At 47.3% G+C, this 15,217-nt stretch overlaps 1 pseudogene; it reads left to right on the top strand.

Annotated features, from left to right (window-relative positions):
- Positions 1 to 6,829: 6,829 nt before the first annotated feature.
- LOC125694640 (katanin p80 WD40 repeat-containing subunit B1-like) lies at positions 6,830 to 11,226 on the top strand (annotated as a pseudogene).
- Positions 11,227 to 15,217: the final 3,991 nt, after the last annotated feature.

Below are 15,217 nucleotides of genomic sequence, written 5' to 3'. Positions count from 1 at the left end.
AAGCTGGAGGAGAAATGATGCGTCCTTTCCAAATGAGGCACAGAGGCAGAGAGCGATGGTCCTCACAGTGATTTCTGCTCTGCAGCCCAACTTGAGAGATAGCTGTGAGCCTGGTAGCCCTTCACAGCAGTAAGAGCACTGTGACCTGCTGTGATCTGACATGAGCCTGTCCCATAGCAAGCAGCCTCTGAAATCTGGGCAGGGTCTAATATGCTTGTGGAAGAAGCCTCCAGGGGTTAATTCAAGGAAAATAATGAATTAATTTAAATGAATTTTCGAGGAAATAATGAAACACAAAAATAAGCAATCTGTTTTAACTAGAGATATGTTCTGTACCATCAGCTCTCTGTTGTTGATTTCTTGTAATTGTTATTTTGGCTATAATTAGACAACGAAGAAGGATCTCTGTGGCAGGATAGAAATGGCTGAGTTGTCCTCAGTTAGAGAAGTGAGTCTGGTTTCGGTTACTATAGAAATGAGGAGCTCTAAAACATGCACCTGGGAGTGAGCAGGACTTCAAGAAAGCAGATGATGGATTGTGCATGCAGTTAAGCACATCCTGCTAGTAGAAGATGGGAGTGCAAAGCTCCAGGCCCACTTTTTCTGCTGCCGTAGAACAACTGCTAGGCCTCAGCTGGTTGCAAAACAGAAAGGGACAAGCTTGTATTGCCCACCTGTCCTGTTATGTCCAAAATGTAAACCTCAGTGGGAAATGGAGCATCTGGAAGGAACGTTACCATGGCTGGGAGTTGTATGTCGTGTATGTATACTCACAAAATGAGTAAACAAGCTCACAAAAATGTGTCACTGCTTAATGATGTGCATTGCATTCTTTGTACATTCTAATTGAAAATGCAACATTCATACCTTAATTAGTAGAGCAGTGCCTGTTGTAGGTGGGAGTTAGTTTGGTAAATGTTACTTGTCATAGTATGGCTTTTTCACACCCTCAGTGACAGCTGACATTTTGATTTTTATTCTAATTGGCGAAAACAAAAGTAAAAAATGTTGTAACATCTCCTCTTTTTGATAAGAATGTGAAATGTTCTGCTTTGTTAGGGTGAACCACACTAAAATGCATTTTTTTTCCTAATGCATCAAAAGAGCCAGATTACTTCTTTATTTACCTGTCAAACTGCTTTAATTGTAGAATGTATCACAGTGTGAAAAAGGAGAAAAAGAGCTCACGGAAAATTAAATGAAACATTTTATATCTTTAAACTCCAGTGAAAATATTCCTAAATTTGTACTTCGCTCAGTGTTCAAGGCAGTCGGTGGCACTGGGCATGTAGGTTCTGCACTGGGCCGGCTTTGGTTATTTCGTATTTTCTAAAGAAAAACCGTCTTTGTTGGCTTCGAGTGCCATCTGGTGGGCTGCAGGTTTATTTATCCGGGTATGTAATGTTTGTGGAAAGAGACTGCAGTCCTGTATGCGTAGCCACACACAAATCCATCAGTATTGCTTTCTGATTTACGCTGACTTACACACCCATCCAAGGGTGTTTATGCTCATTTCTGGCACTTAAGGTAGATACAACTTAGGGCTTAATGCAAGTTATACATAAGTAAAGCAGAAGTAGACTGTATGACAAAAGTTGGTCTTTTTGTTCAGTGGAGATTTCTGAGACAGAACGTAAATGTGACCAGGAGGCCCAGGTGGCCAAGAAGGCCAATGACATCCTGGCTTGTATCAGCAATGGTGTGGTGAGCAGGACTAGGGAAGTCATCCTGCCCCTGTACTCAGCACTGGTGAGGTACTTTAACAAGCACTGTGTTCAGTTTTGGGCACCGCAGTACAGAAAGGACACTGAGGTGCTGGAGCAGATCCAAAGAAGGGCAACAAGGCTGCGGAAGGGCTTGGAGAATGTGCCCTATGAGGAGAGACTGAAGGACTGGGGCTGTTTAGCCTGGAGGAGGCTGAGGGGAGACCTTACTGCTGCCTTCCAGTACCTGGAAGGTGATCACAGCAGAGCAGAGTTGGTCTCTTCTCACTGGTGACAGGTGACAGGATGAGGAGAAATGGCCTCAAGTTATGCCAGGGCAGATTTAGGTTGGATATCAGGAAGAATTTCGTTACAGAAAGGGTTGTTAAGCACTGGAATAGGCTCCCCAGGGATGTGGTTGAGTCACCATCCCTGAATGTGTTTAAAAACCGTCTGGATGTGGTGCTCAGGAACATGATGTAGCAGAAGGCTGTTGGAGGTAAGGTAGTATAGTTGGGTTGCGGTTGGATTTTATGATCTTGAACATCTTTTCCAACCTGAGCAATTCTATGATTCTATGACCCCATAACCATTCTAAGTCCATCCCATATCCACAGCCCATCCCATACATATGCCATTTCCCGATATCCCTAAACCCAACGCAGGTCATACTCTCCTGGTGCTCGCTCGTTGGTTGAGCATCTCAGACTCACAATCTCCCTGATGCTGTGGCTATGATACATTTCCATATGAGGTCTGTTACCAACCTGTTTGTTTGTTGGTTGGTTTTGGTTTTTTTTATGTTTTTTACTTTTCTATGGAGGTAGGAGGGCAGTGTTTCCAAAAGTTCGTATTGGTGTTGCTTTCACAAATAAAGCCTTGCTGAGTTCTTACTGTACAGGTGCTGACATCAACTATCTGCCATTTCTTAGTTTCACGATAGGCCCATTCTCAGCATTCAGTAGGGTAAAGAACAAACTCATTGTGCTGTATACCAAGGGCAGTTATGGGATATATAGTGTATACTGATGCTTGGGCTATGGTCATCACAAATGCTGTGACTGAATCTTGTATTGGGTCATAGGCAAAATTAACCAAATTCCACCAAGACTGGAGCCTTCTTTCAAAGTCATTAGCATTGTCCCAAATGATCTTTTGAATCTCCGTGGATAAAGTACCTGCTTCTCCTTCCCTCATCAATGCGGACACCATTCTCTGTATCCATAATTGAGCCTGTATGCCACTCAAAGCCATAGAGATGTTTGTCTGAAGTGTACCTAATCCTTCAGCCATCAACTGATGATCTTGGGCATTAAATTCTTCCCACTGAGGCAATATATGACCATTGATTATTTCCCAGTGCCGAAAGAGAGGAGTCTGTGGGATGTTCATTCCCCTGCTCTCGAACACAGGCCTTACACTAAGTGTAAGTGGTGATAGAATTGGTACGTGGCTGTTTTCTAAATAAGTCAAAATAAATGGTCAATATTAGTAAATCCTTGGTAAATCCACTCAGAGTTCTCACTGTTTCCTCCTCTTTTTTTTCTTTTTCTTTTTTTTCTTTTTTTTTTAATCTGCTACTACAGTCCTGTTAAGCAGGTGCCACTCCTGGCTGCTTACTCCAAGAATAAGGGCCATGAAACTTGTCCCTGCAAGTTGAAGTTACCACCACCCTGTGCTTCAGCTGGAAATCGCCACTGCTTATTTGGCTTGAGCTCGGGTCCTCCACAGCTATGTAAACTTGTGAGACCAGCTCTTCAATCATGTTGTGAATTTACCTAAACCCACTTTCAGTTCAGTTCAGTTCAGTTCAGTTCAGTTCAGTTAACGTATTTGGGTTTGTGTTACAATGTTCAGTTAGGTACGTCTGCTCACTCCCAACAGGGCAGAGCAGACAGAACGTTTAGCATATTTCTAGCACATTGCTAATAGTCTTTGCTCCCTCATGCTTCCTCGAAGTAATTCTCGAGTAATTCTGGCTCCTCCTCTTTTTCCAGTCCCTGTGCATGGATAGTTACTCACAGAGTGCAACGTGTTCCACTGCAGGTCAGTGTGCACCAGTGCAGGCTCAGCATATTGCCTCATTTGCTATTGCACTGCTTGACTGTCTCATAGCCACATTGGTATTCCAGCCCAGGAATGGAAGGATTGCACTCGTGAGCAATGCATGCTTTGTCCATTCAAACATTCGGTCATTTAGAAGCTTCTGTCTGGGGAACTTCAAAAATGCAAGGGCGGAATCCTTGCAGATTTCTTTGCTGTAAAATGCTGAAGTTTGTGCTTCAAGAATAGGTCGTACCCTTACCCAAGCTGTGCAACTGAACAGAGCTTCTCCACAGTGGAGCAGATGTGGTTGGCACTGTGGTATGAATGTTGCGGGATGGCATTGCTGTATCCCAAAGAACCTACAGCTATGTCATCTTCTTAAATTCTAATGTAATTAGAAATTGAAACTGAGAGTGAGTTTGTGAATAATCTGCTCTGCATCCTGATGGAGAGTCAGTTCTCCAACCCATGGAGTTCAGCCCCAAGCAAACCTCTCACGTTCTTCCATGTAACTAGCAGAACACATAACTCAGCTCTCAGACACATACTGCACAAGTTCTCTTAGCATCCTTCACATGTCTGGCATATCAAACAGCCTTTTGCAGTCTGATACGAACAGCTATTCATTTATTTAGATTTGGGATTAATAAAGGTGGAAGAGAGCATTTGGTGAATTTTATAGGACAGTTTCAGTATTAAGAAAAATAAATACCAGGTTTTATATCTTCATGCAAAACAGCTGGGGAGATTTGATAATATTATGATAATTCTGGCTTTAAAAGGTTTAAGTTCTGTAACCAAAGTTGTGGATTTCATTTACATACATGAGATTACGAAACCTATGTCAAAATGTGTCTTGTCACTGGTGAGTGGAATTTTAGGAGTTACTGTTCAAAATGTTCTTTCATCACCTTCAGCACTGCAATGAATACATGCATTGTCCATATTTAAGTGGGGGGAAAAAGTGACTATTCTCAATAACTGGAATATTCATATGAACTTTTATGTTAAACATTATTTGATATGCTCTTTCAGAAACAAAACCATGAAGATTGAGTCCAACAGATCCTTGCTATTAAGGCAATATGATTTTCTGTAAATACAGTGTTGATGTGTGCTTAAAAGGTTGTACTGTTACAGGGAGACACTTGAAATCTAAGGAAATAAGCAGAAGACAGAGCCTTGTGTAGTCTGACTTTGTGAGATGTCAGATAGCATGTGAAGTGTCTAAATTTTTTCATTTGGCTAACGATACTGAGGCACATAGCAACACTCAAGGAGTGATAGACACACTGGAGTGAGGTCATAGTTGTGGAAGCTGTGATAAGGTGACAGTGCCACTGCTACACTGCTATCTGTTATCTAGAGCAAGTGATAAAATACACTTACAAGTGATAAGGGATACACTCTACCAGAACAGATTTATGACCATGCATCACTTGAGACAAAGGTGCACTCTAAGAGAGCTAATCTTGACAGTTTATTCTGCTCTGCAGGCAGGTGTTCCACTTGGGCTCTGTATCACGCACTGGCCATGCAGTGTGGTGTACAAATGGAAAACACCCTTTGGATCCCAAGGAGAATTATTATAATAAGCAAGAGAGAATCTGTGATGGGTGAGAGAGGAAAAGTGCACTTTGAAGCAGGGGACGCCCTGCTGGCACTGCCTGTCGCATCCACCGCCAACATGTTCTTTCTGCCTCCTTTTCCACAGTTTGTTGTTTCTCTAGGGTCGATAGGCAATAGTGCCCCTAGTGATGGTCTAGCACATTTGCCTGCTCATATTGATTCCATCTGACATGCAACTTCATAAAGTTGTACAACCATTAATTTCCTATTAGCCCAAAGGCATGGTCGTGAGCACTCTAAAAGCATTTGTTGTACAAATTTTAGTGATCATTCAAAATCAATATATCAGAATATGCGAAAGTTGAAGAGTTTTTCCTAACCAGCTACATATTAACACAGAACTCAGGGATTTATTTCCAGGCTGCGGAAACTTGGGCTGCAGATGAAATGTGTTTGTCCTTTTTAGTAGGTTAACAGCATTTCTTGTCATTAAGCTATGTTTGCCTTTTCTCCTTTCTCACGTATAGCTTTGACAAGCTCTAAGAGAGGAAATATATACCTGTTTGCAGCTGTTGCACATAGTGTTTTTTAACATATTGCTTACTTGAACAGGGAAAGTGCCTGTGAGAGTCTGAAGTCTTAATCTCAGATGGTTATTCATACTGTTGGAAATACTCAACATAATTTATGAGGAAGGTATCTCTGATAAAGAAGATTTTATTCGCAGTTGCAATGGCAGGCCTCCTGCAAGCAGGAGAGCACCCAGAAAACAGCGTTACATCTTTTATTCCCTATTGCCTGATGCTTATCTCTTTCTCCCCTAGTTCCTCGCTGGCTGTATGTAAATCTGTAATTAATTAACTAACTTGTTTCACACTTGATCGTTGTTCTGTGGATATCTGCTTGTGCTCCCTTCCACAAAGATAAGCTTGGAAGAAGGACAGGGGGGAGTATCTTGATGCCTGTCTGTCACGTAACAGTCTTCTCGCGGAGTGACACAGTCCAGCCTTGTGGAGAGGCCCTAGCTTCTCTGATGTTTGCTAACTCTGTTTTTATTTTGCTGGGAGTTTCTTATCCTAACAGAGCAGCTCGCCCATATCAGAAGATTCTAGGTTCTCAGGGGAAAGCTTCACCAAGAAGAAATCCCCAGGGAGATCCTTTCCCAGTGGCAGTCAGCCTTTGAATGAGGTCTAAGAGAGATGGTGGATCCAGGCTCCTCTCCTTTTGGTCACATAAGTGAATTGCTTTCACCCCAGCGCTGACTGAATCCTTTCCCCAGGTGCTCAATCAGTGGTTCATGCCATGACTCAGTAGTTACCATACATTGGATGATGGGATGATCCTGTGGGAGGCCATCAAGAGGTGGACTGGAGGATTCAGCAACAATCACTGATGGCTCCGGGGACATCCTGCAGCCTCACTGTCCCTATTCCTACTACAGGTTTGTCTCCAGGATGGTGGCTTCCTACAATGCAGCGGTGCAAGGTGATGCGTAGCTGCAGGCCTGGGTGATGGATATCTTCACCAATGGTTTCCTGGGCCAGACATCCTCAGGTACCATTCCATAGCCCAGTGGGCTCCCAGAGGCTCCTAGGTGTCCCCAAGGGGGTGCCTTGGATGGGGCCCTGATGGCTCTTTGCCCCCTGCCGTTCAGGCATCCCCTTCTTGCTGAAGACGGTGGCAGATCTCAACCAGTTTCCTACCATGCTGATGTTCATTGCTCAGCACAGCATGCAGCTGTCAACAGTGGACAGGTGGGAAAGGAACAGGGAACGTGGCAGGGCACGTTTAATGACATGGTGAGGTTCAACGTAGTACAATATGTTGTTCCAGAAGTAAAAGAACTCTACAATTGGCTTGAAGTTGACTTTCACCCACTCAAGTTATGTAGCCGTGTCAGCAAGGTGCTGAACTGGGTGAAAGACCAAGCTGAAAAGGAACCTGAACTGCAGCTGTATGTTCCTCACCTGCAAAACAATACCATTCTTCGTCTTTTGCAGCAGGTGGCCCAGATCTATCCAAGCATTGAAGTGCAGATGTGCACTTCAGGAATCCCCATCTGCCCCGTTCTGGGCAGTTACTCCCTGCTGACCTCTGCACACTGGAGGGAAGTCTCCTACCGATGCCATGGAGGACATCTGTGTCTACCTGCTCTTTATGACAGTGTTCCCTGTTTGTCCCAGTCCGCACTGAAGGGACAACCTTGTCCAGTGCCTTCGTGCACTGAAGAAATTGTCCCCATCTGAAACTTCTGTGCAAGAGTATGGTCCTCCTTTCATGCTGGGGGGAACATCTGTCCCCCACTTACACTGGTAGCACATCCTTCTCATGCACCACAGGGACATCCCCATTGCATGCCAGAGAGCTGTTTCACCTCTGTGTTGGAGAGACGTCCCCACCTCACTTCAGGACAATGTCCTCATCCAACCCATCCCCACGCCAAATGGATGGCCCTACCCATCCCCTCTGTTGTCTGCGAGCTTTCTGCCCACAGTATGACATGGATGCCTTCCAACCCAATGCACCACCTTCCATGCGCCACCCGCCACCAGAGGAGAAGGGAAAGACCTTCCTTCAGCACTTCCTGGACACTCTCCCTGAAGTCAACACCACTGCCAACATCCTGGTGGTTCTCATCCCCCTCAGCTCCCACCTGGAAGACATTGTGAGCCTTCCTCACCACTTGGGTACACCCCAGCCCAGACGGTGGTCACCATTGCCCTGCTGATGCCAGGTGGCTTGAGGCAACCACGCCATGTTGCCATGCCTGAACTTGACAGAGTCCCCATTCTTTTCTCCCTCTAGAGGCTCCTGGGGCATTATCCAGAGGAGCGTTTCACAGAGGCAGAACCCCAGTGGCTCATCAGGGCCTCCCAGAGAGAATTGGGAGACATCCCCGAATGCACTGAAGAGAGAAACTTCAAGGCTGAGCTGAGATACAATTACATAAATCCCCAGGAAATCAAGAACAGTACCCCTGTCTGAGCTCCCAGCGAGATGCCTTCAGTTTAGTCACTGTTTAGACACCCATTGAGAGCCAGTGCCAATGAGGAGCTCATTGTTGCAGGGTCCCAGTCAGGGTCCATTCGAGTCTGGGACCTGGAAGCTGCCAAAATTCTTTGCACATTGCTAGGTCACAAAGCAGACATCTGCAGCCTTGATTCCATCCTTGCGGAAGTTTTGTGGCATCTGGCTCTTTGAACAGACATTAGGCTCTGGGGTGTAAGAAGAAAAGGTTGTGTCTTGAAGCCGTGAGATGCCTTCAACGTAGTCGCAATGGGAAGTGGTGCTGCAGTTCTGCTGCTGCTCATCACACTGTAAAGCTGTGGGAGCTGACTGCTGGGAAGGTAACGTTTGAGTTTACGGACATTCTGGCCCAGTCAACCTTGTTGCCCGAAGCCCTTTTGGCTTCTGGCAGCTCTGACAGGACCATTCGTTTCCGGGGCTTGGAGAAGTTTCACGCTGTGAGCTGTGCTGAAGAGGAGGCTACTCCCGACAAGTGTGTTCTTCTCAACCCAGATGGCTGCTGCTTGTACGGTGGCTTCCAGGATTCGCTGCGTGTGTACGGCTGGGAGCCAGAGTGCTGTTTTGGTCTTGGTGAACTGGGGAAAAGCAGCTGACCTATCTATCTGCAACAACCAACTGATGGGAGGTTCCTTTGCACAGTGCACAGTCTCTTCCTTTGCTGTGGATCTCAGCAGAGTCACCAAGTCAGGTTCAGTTCCTCATGGGCTGCTCAGAAGTGACAAGACTCTGGCTCAGCCCCCCCCCTTTGTGCATCTCTTCACTTTCGGTGCTGTAGGGAACTGTCCCTGACGACTCACATCTCTTCAGCCTGAACTATAAACTGGCATAGCTTTTTTTCATTTGGCTAAAGATGCTGAGGCATCATAGCAACACTCAAGGAGTGATGGAAACACTGGAGTGAGGTCACAGTTGTGGAAGCTGCGATAAGCTTAGAGCTCTACACTGCTCCACTGCTATCCATTATCTAGAACAAAGACTGCTTGCAAGCTGGAGTGCGGAGAATGTACGCATTTCAGGTTCATCCAAAGAGTGGTTCTCCTACACTTGCAGTGATCTAGACAAATGGCTGATTCTTTCCTTCAGCAGTGATAAAATGCACTTACAGGCGATAAGGAATACGCTTTACCAGAACAGATTTACAGCAGCAGAAAAAATTAATCTCTTAGATTTGGGTTGCTCAAGGGAGAGGAGTTGCCATTTTCCTATCTTTAGGAACACACAAACTGTGTGTTTGGTGTATTCCACCCTTCCCAGTTATTAATGAGGTCTGGTGAGAACAACTGCTTGTCTGCTGCAGCTGATAGACCTCCAGTCCTCGACTCCTTACTTGAGCACCAGGCAGTCAAGCCTCAGCTTCCACAACCGAAGGAGGACTCTGCATATGTCATCACAAGCAACTACTTGGACAGAGAGATGCTCAAGGCTTTTGGTGACTCACAGTAAGTATTCATTGCTCACCTGCCAGGACAGAAAGTTTTTCAAAGTTGCATCCAAATGTAAATCAGAGTCAATCTTAAGTAGAAATGTAATAGCCTGCCATACTGCAGAAAGGATGTGAACAGGCACACTTGTCTATCTGTTCAGCTGGATTCTATACTAAAGAGCAGTTGCTAAACTGAATTGGAAGCAACTTCTGCTGCACACTGGAAGACTTTTGAAGCCTGGGATAGGATTTGATAGTATTTAGAGGGGAGACATGTTCGGTGCACTGGGAGGGGGAAAACAGTATTTTGTTATCACATAGAATGTTTTTCCTTCTACAGAATAGAAAACAACGAGCAGGATGATTGAGGGGATGGTTTAGCATTTTCGCTTTGTCAAAGAAGTGAAAGACAGCTGATCCTGAAACTGTATAAATAAATTAAAAAGTACAGGCTGAAAACCCTTGCCGTTTGGAATCAGTTCAAGGCTCAGGTTTCTGTTTATCCAGCAGGAATTTTGTCCTTGTCCATAACGAGAGCAGTAATGAGAGCAAGAGGTGCAGTCCCAGCAGTGAAGACGACCGGGATGAGAAGGAGTCCAAAGCTGAGATCCAGAACTCAGAGGACTACAAAGAGATCTTCCAGCCCAGCAATGCCATCTCTCAAACTCCTCCTCAGATCAATGAGCATTTGCAGCCCCCCCACAGGATAAGCCTGCAACTGCAAAGGAAGCAGCAAAGCCTAATCAAGCTGCGCAAGTCCAGACCCCGTTGCCAAAGCAAGAGCTGTCGGAGCCATTTCAGAGGGCACCAATTGCTTCCGCCCTCAACTCCTGTGCCCAGGGCAGAGCCATCAGTGATTCCTGAAGCCAGGAACGAGCCCATTGGCCTGAAAGCCTCTGACTTCACAGCAGGTGTGAGAAACCAAAGCCAGACTGAGCTGGAGGATGAGGAAATCACGTCCCAGATCAGGAAAGGCCACAAGACTGTGTGCATGGTGCTCAGCAGCTGCCACAAGAATCTGGACCCTGTGCGGGCTGTGTGGATCAGCAGTGACATCGAGAACTCTGTGGGCTCTGCTGGAGCAGCCAACGACCTGTCTGTTGCTGTGGGCCTCTTGAACATTGTCAACCAAATAGCGTCCCTCTGGAAGATGGATTTAGGCCCTGTAGCGCATAAATAGAAAAACTTCTCCAAAGTGATATGAGAGTTATGTGCAGACTGGCTGTACCTCCTTGAAACTCATTCTGCGGAGATTCCAGCCAGCGATAACCCACATTCTTGCTGCACCACCTTCTGTCGGAGTGGGCATCACCAGAGAGGAGAGGCTCCAGAAATGCAGGCTGTGCTATTAGCAGCTGAAAAACGTCCGAACACTGTCAAGACTTCCAGTCCGGGCTCAGCGGCTGCCACTGCATTGCCTTGCAAGAGCTGCATCTCCTCATGGCTGTGCTGGAGTGACAGCTGCCACCTCCACATGCACAAAGGAAAAAAAACAGACTTTTTAAAATGCAAATAAAAATTTGGATCGCTGAGGTGAGTTGCTTCGGAGCTGTCCCGGCCAGAAGCGCGGCGACTGATGGCGAGCTACAGGGGTGTTTTGGTCGGTTCCTTCAGGCAGGGAACCTGAGATCACAGAGCAGCCCGGCAGCTCTCGCGAGAGCGGCTGCCTTCTACATTGTGGTACCGAAAACACTACTGTGTTTGTAAGCAATTTGTATTTGAGAGCCTACAGATCAGTGCCAATGTGGAGCTCGTTGTTTTTTGCGCTCGGCGAAGCGCACCTCCGGGCACACGGCGGGAGCAGCGCCAGCGCGGGGCGGGAAGAGGCCAGGCCCGGCCGGGCCCTGCGCTGTGGCGGCGGGGCGCCGTGGCCGGTACGGCGACGAGGCACGGGGCGGAAGGGGCGTGGTGGCCCGGGGGGCGCCCGGTCAGTCGGGCGGGAAAACGGGGCCCCGAGCCGGGAGCGGCGGGACGGCGTGGGGCCGGGGCCGCGGGGCGAGAGGGGGGCCGCGGAGGGGGCGAGCAGGCCCGCAGGAGCGCGGGGAGGTACGAGCTGTAGGTTTGCGTTCGTGCATCGGGCTTTCCCGAGGGAAAGCGACGCGGCGCTGCCCGCCAGGGACGGAGAGGAGGACTCGCGGTGTGTGAATCGCGCGGGCCGTTCAGACGAGGACAAACGGTGAGCCGCCTGTTGGCCCGACTGCGCGAGGCGGAGGGCTGCAATCTCGCCGTGAACCGAGTGATGTTCAGGGCAGACCCCGAGCGGATCGGCGAGCGGCGGGGCAGGACGCTTTGCCATCCAGGAGGGGCTGTAGCGCTCAGCAGTCAGTGCTTCACTGGTCACTTCACGAGGCGTTGCTCTCTGGACGCACCGAGGTGCGGCCGTGGTCAGCACACGGCGGCGAAAGGGATGCGCCGACTCAGAGTGGAAGCGGGGATGTCCGTGCCGGAGTTCACGTCTGTGTGTCTGCGCGTTCCTCTCTTTCTCTTCAAAATACGTTTCTGCTCCAAAGAAGAGTGCAGATCGAGGCCAGGAAGAGATTGCGCAGCTGTGCATGAAACGAGTGAAATGGGTGGAGGGTCTTCTCGAAAATCGTGGTGAACTTTTGAATTGTGTCCAGCAGAAATGCGTGTAACAGAAATGCATTCCAAATCTCACTTTTTCTTTGGCACTAATCTGATGGGGCAAAAAGCTCAGAGAGGCTCTGATTTCTTTTACAAAGCCAGGCTGAGTTCTTCTTCATAAGCAGTTTTATTTCTCTTTATGGAACTCCATGCCTTGGCTCTTGCTAAGCAAGCGTGATGCTGCCAAGGAAATCAGACCTTTGGAGATGGAAGTGAACGTAACCCTAACTGCATTTTTAACCTGAAAAATTTTTTCTCGGTTTTGTGACATTTTTGATCTTAGTTTTATTTTCAGAAATGTTTTTGACAAACAATAAAGCATGCGCTACATATTCTTTTTTCTATATTGTTAAAAAGATACCGACACTTAAAATAGGACAGATTTTTCCACGTATGACTAAGCAATAGAAAAATCAGTGTTGGGGTACCAAATTGTCTGGCTACCAAATTGAGTTTTGTAAGTTCTGTGAATGGAGTCGGAGTAACATCAGTTTCCATGAGCATGTATTGCCATCCAGGAATGTCATTATGCATTACGGACTCATTTACTGTTGTCACGTTCAGGAGGCTGAACGTGGAGTTGGTGCAATTCTATGACTGCTTTTATTTTGTGTCAAATTGTATTGTAATGAAATACAACGGCCTCAACTTTTTTTCCCAGTTGAGCCTGTATGCCACTCAAAGCCATAGAGATGTTTGTCTGAAGTGTACCTGACCCTTCAGCTATCAACTGATGATCTTGGGCGTTAAATTCTTCCCACTGAGGCCTTACACTGAGCGTAAGTGGTGATAGAATTGGCCAATGCTTATCTCTTTCTCCCCTAGTTCCTCGCTGGCTGTATGTAAATCTGTAATTAATTAACTAACTTGTTTCACACTTGATCGTTGTTCTGTGGATATCTGCTTGTGCTCCCTTCCACAAAGATAAGCTTGGAAGAAGGACAGGGGGGAGTATCTTGATGCCTGTCTGTCACGTAACAGTCTTCTCGCGGAGTGACACAGTCCAGCCTTGTGGAGAGGCCCTAGCTTCTCTGATGTTTGCTAACTCTGTTTTTCTTTTGCTGGGAGTTTCTTATCCTAACAGAGCAGCTCGCCCATATCAGAAGATTCTAGGTTCTCAGGGGAAAGCTTCACCAAGAAGAAATCCCCAGGGAGATCCTTTCCCAGTGGCAGTCAGCCTTTGAATGAGGTCTAAGAGAGATGGTGGATCCAGGCTCCTCTCCTTTTGGTCACATAAGTGAATTGCTTTCACCCCAGCGCTGACTGAATCCTTTCCCCAGGTGCTCAATCAGTGGTTCATGCCATGCCTCAGTAGTTACCATACATTGGATGATGGGATGATCCTGTGGGAGGCCATCAAGAGGCGGACTGGAGGATTCAGCAACAATCACTGATGGCTCCGGGGACATCCTGCAGCCTCACTGTCCCTCATCCTATGACAGGTTTGTCTCCAGGATGGTGGCTTCCTACAATGCAGCGGTGCAAGGTGATGCGTAGCTGCAGGCCTGGATGATGGATATCTTCACCAATGGTTTCCTGGGCCAGACATCCTCAGGTACCATTCCATAGCCCAGTGGGCTCCCAGAGGCTCCTAGGTGTCCCCAAGGGGGTGCCTTGGATGGGGCCCTGATGGCTCTTTGCCCCCTGCTGTTCAGGCATCCTACAGCGCTCCTGCAGAAGGGATGTGCAAGCTTGTAGGAGGGAAATGGTGCACCCCCATGATGCTAAGGTGAGGCCTGTTACTTAGCAAGGGCCATGGAAATGTTATCTCTCATGGATGTAAGTGGCATGAGAGAAGCTCTCATGGGTCCAATTTGGGCACGCTGTCCCCAGTAGGATCCAGCCTACAAACAGACTGTAGCTCGCCCTGAGTCCTGGGCCTCTTTCAGCTTCTGGCACCAACAGATGTATGGGAAGATGTGTGGGTGGAGAGGCATTGGCTCAGTGACCTCAGATGAGACAGAACCCACAGTGTGTGGGGTCTCTGTCAGTCCCAATTCCCCCCAGACTGGCACCTTTTCTAAAAATCTCGTAGCCTTCGACTGCAGTGTTCCGCTTGTATGAGAAGAGAAATAATATAGACAAAAATCAAAGAAAAATGTTTGTAACATTTTCTGTTACACCCTGTTGCATAAGATTGTTGAGTACCTTGTTGATGCTTTCCAAGTAGTTTCCACACTACAGCCTTGAGCTCCTGGTTCCTCATGCTGTAGATGAGAGGGTTCAGTGCTGGAGGCAACAGTGAGTACAGAACTGCCAAGACCAGGTCCAGAAGAAGAGATAGAGGCTTTGGGCTTTGGGCAAGCAATCATGTCAGTGACAACAGAAAGGGAGACAACAGCCAAGGTGAGGGAGATACATGGAAAAGGCTTTGTGCTGTCCCTGCTGAAAGGGCATCCTTGACACAATCCTTGAGATCTGCACATAAGACACCACAATGAAAACAAAATACCCAAATGCTGAAGAGGCAGTAAAAATAAGAAGCCACACTTCCCTGAGTTAAGCGTCTGTTCAGGAGAGCTTGAAGATCTGGAGGATTTCACAGAAGAACTGGCCCAGAGCATTGCCTTGGCAGATGGAGTGCTAACTTACATGAGCAGTGTGCAACGTGGCATTGAGAAACACCGAGCACCAGGCAGCTTCTGCCATGGCAGCACAAGCTCTGCTGTCCAGGAGCGTGCTGTAGTGCAGGGATTTGCAGATAGCAACATAGCAGTCCTAGGCCATAATGGTGAGAAGGGAATCCTCTGCACTGAATAAGACTTGGGCAGTGCATCCTTCATAGGAAATGACCCTGCTGTCCTGTATGGGAACTGTTAAGTCACAG

Source organism: Lagopus muta, chromosome 6 (assembly GCF_023343835.1).
Source record: "Lagopus muta isolate bLagMut1 chromosome 6, bLagMut1 primary, whole genome shotgun sequence".
Taxonomy (NCBI): Eukaryota; Metazoa; Chordata; class Aves; order Galliformes; family Phasianidae; genus Lagopus; species Lagopus muta.
This window is presented reverse-complemented; position numbering and strand designations above follow the sequence as displayed.